The sequence below is a fragment of the Gekko japonicus genome, unplaced genomic scaffold, assembly GCF_001447785.1.
Source record: "Gekko japonicus isolate JY-2015 unplaced genomic scaffold, Gekko_japonicus_V1.1 scaffold757, whole genome shotgun sequence".
NCBI lineage: Eukaryota > Metazoa > Chordata > Lepidosauria > Squamata > Gekkonidae > Gekko > Gekko japonicus.
The window spans coordinates 548,024-554,647 of record NW_015162500.1 but is presented as its reverse complement, the minus strand read 5'-3'; positions in this window follow the sequence as shown (position 1 = coordinate 554,647).

Genomic DNA, 6,624 nt, shown 5'->3' with positions numbered 1-6,624 from the left:
CCTCCCCAGTCTCCTCCAGGCGTATCATATTAAAAGATGATTAACAACTTTTAATTCTGATAATACAAAAGAATAAAGATGCTGAGTTCCAACTTTGAATATAAGCAGCCAACCAGACAGAAACACTACAGAAACCTTTTATCCTTTATTGAGATAAGAAATTAGTTTCTTTAGTGAACTGGACAGAACAAAATACCCGCATAAAAATTAACTCTACAGTTACTACAATTATAGTAAAAAGAAATGCTAAAATTATCAAAGTACCTAGCAGTGCTTTTTAGCAAGTAATAGTTTTTAAAATAAATCAGTTTTCATTGTTTAAGTCACTTCTTTTAGGGATAACCAAATAAGCCCAAATTACCCACCAGGTATTCTCACCTACTCTCCTTTTGAGACTTCCATCCAGAGAAATCTCATTTGCTTGTCATAGGAGTACATGTTTACATAAAAATATCAGTTCTTCTCTCTAACCCTTATCTATCATAATCATGCGATATTATTTTAAAAAGTGATCGGTTCATAACAGAGATCAGTAGTATGAATGTTGATTAGCTAGCATAATGTGACACCTTCTAGATAACTGGTTGGTTCTAAACTAGGTGAGCAACATATGAGCTGATCTGCAGGTGCATATGAGATATCTGATAAAACAAGATAAGAAGGTGAATCTCAGTCTTTAGCCACTTTTTCTGTGACTAGTTCAACTGACTGTCTAAGATGAAAATATTTGAATCAAACAAAATTCATGGACAGTTAAAAGTGCTTAAACTCTTGAATAATTTGCAAATTCAGCAAGAGAAACGGAGTGATGTGATAGCTACTGCTACAGGTCTTCTGCAAGACACAGGTAGTCTGGGCAGCTAAAAGATCTCACAGCCAAAGTCCAAAGCAGCAACCTAAAGCAGTCATCCAAGCAGAAATCCAGAAGGGGAAGAAAAGTCAGGACATGCAACACAGGTCATTGGGAAGCTTCAGGAGTCACACACTCATGTCAGGAGACATCAACAAGACTACATTTTAGGGCAGATTTGGGCTGCAGTTAGAGAGCAAGCACCTGTCCTCAAATCTGGCTACACTATCCTCTTCAAAAAGATATTTAGGAGAATTCTGTCCCCAAGTTCATGTCTGAAGGATTCAAGGGATCCAGTGTGAAGGCCAGTGTGATGTATTGCACTAGGATTTGGGAGCTCCAGGGTCAAATCCTTACTCTCCCCTGGAAACTCACTAGGTGATCTTGAGCCAGACACACATTCTTAGCCTAAACTACCTCACATGGTTGTTAGATCCTAAAAGTAGCAGATCCTCAGAGTAGCAGTTATCTTACAAAGTTATCTGCAAAGGAATTTCAAAGGGAGACTAGAAAGACTGCTGAATTACAGCTGATAACAAAACTCAAGGCAATTTATCCACCTGGACTGAATGGAGACCTACGTTTCCTATCTCATTACCAGTGCTGATTTCTGCACGCCTACTACCTCTCCACATATCACACCCAATCCAATCACACCTTCTATTGTCATTTGCCTACTAATGTCATTTGGCATCTGAAATCACTCCACTTTCCAGTATATAGAACAGAAGAAGTGAGCTCACGAAAGGTTAAGGAGCTGCTGGACTCTTACTCTTTACACATGGTGGTTGTGAGGATAAAATGGAGGAGAGGAGATCAGCGTAAACCACTTTGGGTCCCTGATTAAGAGAAAGGCAGAATAGAAATGAAGTAAATCAAGACTAGATCATCTTGTGGGAAAATTGTTCTTGCTGGGTGTACATTTCACTGCAGTGCTATTAGCTCTTCAAGGCAAAATAGAGTACCTTTGGGTTAAATTGCATTGGGATGGCTATTCAAGTTGAGAAAATATCATAAAGAAAAGGGGTTAGCACTACTTTCCTTTGGTGATGTGGCCCCAGTCCAGTCTGAGTGCCTTCCCTGGTGGGTTCTTTGAATTTTAAAAAACTCTGTGGGAGATCAGTTAACAGTTCTCCCAGTGTCTCATCTACTTTGGCCTTGAGGCATCCAATTGAAAAGTATGCTTTCACAAAGAAAAATCTTCTGAAGACAGTTGCATTTGCAGTAAGCAAAGGAAGTTTCTCTCTGCTCCACCTAAAAGGAAAACTTATTTTTCTTCCTGCAAATGCGACTGTCTTCAGAAGAGTTTTTTGCCATTTTTAAAAGTGACCATGGTAAAGAAAACCGTACAATTTCCTCCTTTAACAGGGTTTGTCTATGAAGCAGCTACTGAACCCTGCTTCCCAGAAGATGTTGGATCCTGCTGCATACCAGGAAGTAACAGTGAAGGCACAGAGTATGAATTGGACTGAGCAATGAAAAACTCAGCCCAATCGACTTGGATTTGTTCTTTTGCCTTACAAGGGGATGCAATACCTACAGCAATATGTCAGGTGGCATTTAGTCACAAATGCATCGTGAAGCTGTCACACTGCTGCATGCCCTACAATGCATACAGTGGTCACCTGTTTTAGATCTTGATTTTGGCCTGTGCCCCAAGAGCTCCTCTGTGGCAAGTGACTGTGAAGGCTTCCAAGCCACCATTCAAAGTATTGATTTAGTTTTTGGCTAGTTTCTTACTCCTTACAAGGGTCCATATTGGCACGATCCAGAAAACACATTTAAGGCAGTGGGAAAGTTGTGCATGTGCTTCATTCTCCCCCACTGAAATCCATGGAACGTGAAATGTGCTTTGTTTTGTTGGACTGTACCCAGTGTTTGTGGAATTAATTGCTGTTAGTTGCTTATTTCAGTGGTTTGTTTGCCTTTGTTTGTAATTCTAAGTAAAAAAATTTACCCTCAACTTATTGAATTCACATGCTTGCATAAGAGAAGTCTGCCATGCCCTCATCTTCAAGTCCCATAGAAGAAAGATGAGAATGAACACACACTTATTACAGAATACTTAATACTGAATACTAGCCTTAATACTGAATCAGACCATTGGTCCATCAAGGTTGTTGTTGTCTATTCAAACTGGCAGTAGCTCTCCAGGGACTCAGGCAAGGTCTTTCACATCACGTATGTTCTGATCCTTTTAAACTGGATTGAACCTGGGACCTTCTGCCAAGCAGATGCTCTACCATGAAGCCACAGCCCCTCCCTTTATGATATGAATGGATAACTTGTTTGCATTGAAATCAGGTAGTAAGACTCACACCACCATGGGCTTTTCAATTGGCAAGTCAGTCAGTCAACCTTTATTGGCATAGAAGGCAAGTAAGACTGCGAATTACTAGGCCCATTCCAGCATAACCTGTCCTAATCAATCAAAACAGGATGTAGCTTCAGCAAGAGGGAATGGAGATTAATTCAGTCACCACCACCACCACCCGTATTTGCTTCCTGCAGCCTTCATGGATCGCAGCACTGATTATTTTATTACATTATTTATTTACAGCATTTCAACTGCAAGGTCTCTGACTTGGCTTATGAAGCAGTATATTGAACACCATTTTAGAACATCATTGCATGCATTTGCACACAACATGTCCAGCTAAACAAGAATAACCACAAGAACAGCAAAATTAATCAGACACTAGCTAAATGCCTCAGAGAGAGGCCACATTTCATGCCAGTATCTAAATGCTACGAGCACCAGCACCTGGCAAATTGATCTGGATGCCTTCCCTTCACCACCGGGGCACTACCACCAGGTTGCCATCACCTTTCTGCTGACAGCTGGGGCACCCAGCATGTGCCTTCCGCACAATATCTTAGCAAATGCCTGGGTTTATATGGGAGCAGGCAGGTCTGCTGCTGCTGTACACTTGGAGCATTTAGTGCTGTCAGAGCCAGTGTTTTGAACTGTGTCCGGAAACAAACTGGCAACCTGTGCAGTTTTTTGATTTTTAATGCAATGCAGTTAGTTCTGCTCTACCCTGCCACAGTCGTTTGAACCAACTGAAATTTCCAGACATAAAAACTCTTCGTAGTACTGGCTAAGGCAGAGAGAGGGTTCCAGCGAAAAGCTTCCCCCACCTTTTGCTACCTGTTATGAGGCTGAATTTGTTCCTAGCTTGGAAGCCAGTTGGTGACTACTTCCAAGTGGTTCCACCTCTGTCTTAAATGTGGGAGTTCTAGTCCTGATTGGGCTACAAACCTTATCTCTGACCAACAAGAGGGCTGTCCTTCAACCTTGCAAACGCAGTGTTACAAAGGACAACTTTTGTGCAATGTAAACTGATATTTCTCATGTGTCTGCCTTTTCTACCAATATGGCCATTCCCCATGAGAGTATCTGACTGTGTTTTTCTGTAAATTAGAATTGGGAAGATGCTTAATAAACAGAAACCTTTACAGTACTGTTCTAATCTGCACACCCCGGTTTTATAGACATGAGTAAAAGTGAACAATGGCATCTTACACAAAGTGATGAGAGTCCTTTAAGGCACTCCTTTTCTCAGTCAGTGGGGGAGGGAATCCAGGCTGGGTTACTTGTGCCCTTTGCTCCCACAGGCAGGACCATGCTAGTGAGCTGCATCTGTATCCCTGCCAGTGGCTGGATGGACCTTCCAATTCTGCTCCTGTCGCCTCCACGGCTGAACTCTTTCTAACCTTCTACCTCTTGTCTGTCCTATACTTTCTGATCAGAGTGTTTCTGGCTAATCCTTCAGGCCTGCTAAAATTTTCCCAGGCTTCTAAATTTTATGCGTACCTAGCATGGCTTTATCTCACTGCCCACTTACCTCTGTCCATTGGGAGTGGCCTGTTAAGACGTATTTGCTCCAGACATTAGCAGCCCCACTGCACAAGAGCGGTATGTCTCAAGTTAACACATAGTCCTGGAACCCTGGGACTTGTCCTTAATGCATAGATTCCTCTCATAGGACTCCAGCATCTCTCAAGTCCTAAGGTAGACGAGAAAGGTTCTGTCCAAGCAAGCAACCATTTCATCCATACTCTGTTCAACACCTCATCCATCAACATAGACTTCTTAGTCACCATCCCTTCCACCAATTGGATGTCTGAACAGAATGCTCTTTCAGTGACTGAAGGTCCTTGTACTATCTTCAACAATAGGGTAGTGCTCAGAATCGATCCATCATTTGTACCTAAGGGTTACACTGTTTTCCACAGATTGCAGGAGCAGATCCTGCCCTACTGCTGCCCGCAACCAGAGACAAAGAGGCAGCTTGTTTGGTTCATTTCATCCAGCATCCTTGAGCAATAGAATCTCTACATCCATACTGGTGAGGTTGGTCCAAGCATGACCCTCCCTTGTGCATGAAGTCCATTGCCTACTTTTTCTTCCAGAAGAACGACACACTCCACAAGGAAGGCCACAACCAGAGCCATTTTTAGCTCTCAAGCTCTTTTGGAGGAGACCTGTAAGGTAACTGCACGGGCTTCTCTATCATTCTATGTCCATGAGCCGTCACATTAACCTTCCCCAACCCAGTTCATTATTGGTGACCCCAGTAGCACAGCCTAAATATTCTTACAAGGTTAAAATGGGATAGGCCTGGATCCACCCCCCTGAGCCCTTGCAGAAGGGCAAGGTCACAGTATGATGTGGGTAGGCAGAGAGACAGCCTGCCTTTCATTCTGACACAGAGCACCAGATACACATGCTGATTACGCAAAAGAAAATAAAAGCCAAAACAACTAAATGAGGACAAAAGAAAACCCCTTTAATTAGCATACATTGTAAAACTTTACAAATGTACAGCATAGTGCAAAATGGTAGGCTCAGCGAATCAATTTCAAGTAACCTTAACAAACCATCAAATAGCCAACGGATATAATCACACAGTGCTTTTTAAGAAAAATGCCCAGAAAAAGAAATTAGTCTTCGCCGTAATGATTTTCATTCTAGTTAACTAGAGTTTCGAAGAAAACAACAGAAACTGAGATACAATGTCGTTAGAAGCTTTACTCTTAATCTTCATTGTAGAAGTGTGAGGTTTTTTTGCAACTGTATTTGTAAAGGGCATCTAAGAGATCTACAAAAAAGCATCTAAAAGTGATGGACTGAATTGAAAACAGGTCAGGCAAAAGGGCTGGGTGCATGGCCTCACCTCCTGCCATTCCGTCTTGTCCCTTCATACCAGTCATTGGCAGTGAATTCACTCACTGGGATGGATCAGCAGCAAAAGGGACTGAAAAAATACTAAAGATCTAGCTAAACCATAAACCTGCTGTTATCTATTGTAAGAATTCTGCTTTAAGAACTGAACTACATTTACTGCACACAAAGCTCTACTGTGCACCAGAGAAGAGTTTATGATGCAGAAAAATATCTCAGAATCAAGGTGTCAAAACGTCCCTTCTTTCTCCTCCCATGTACAATACCACCACCTGTGCTGAATTCAGTGGTACCTGGAGTCAAACCTCCCTAGAAGTTGTGTCCTCCTTATAAGATGGGTAAAAACTGGTGTGCTTACTTGCTCCATAGTGAGGAAAAGATACTTTGCACATTCCCAGAGGTGCTAATTATGAACTCACGTGTTCTGAGTCCTGGCACTTGTACTGAGCGCTGTATTTCAGGACTCAGCCTTTCTGAGCCCTATCTCAAATTACTCTGCTTGCAACCCATTCATTCATGCAGACAGAGGTCATAGTCATAGTTTATTATAACAGGTGCAGATATTCAAAGGGTATTTTTTATGCTC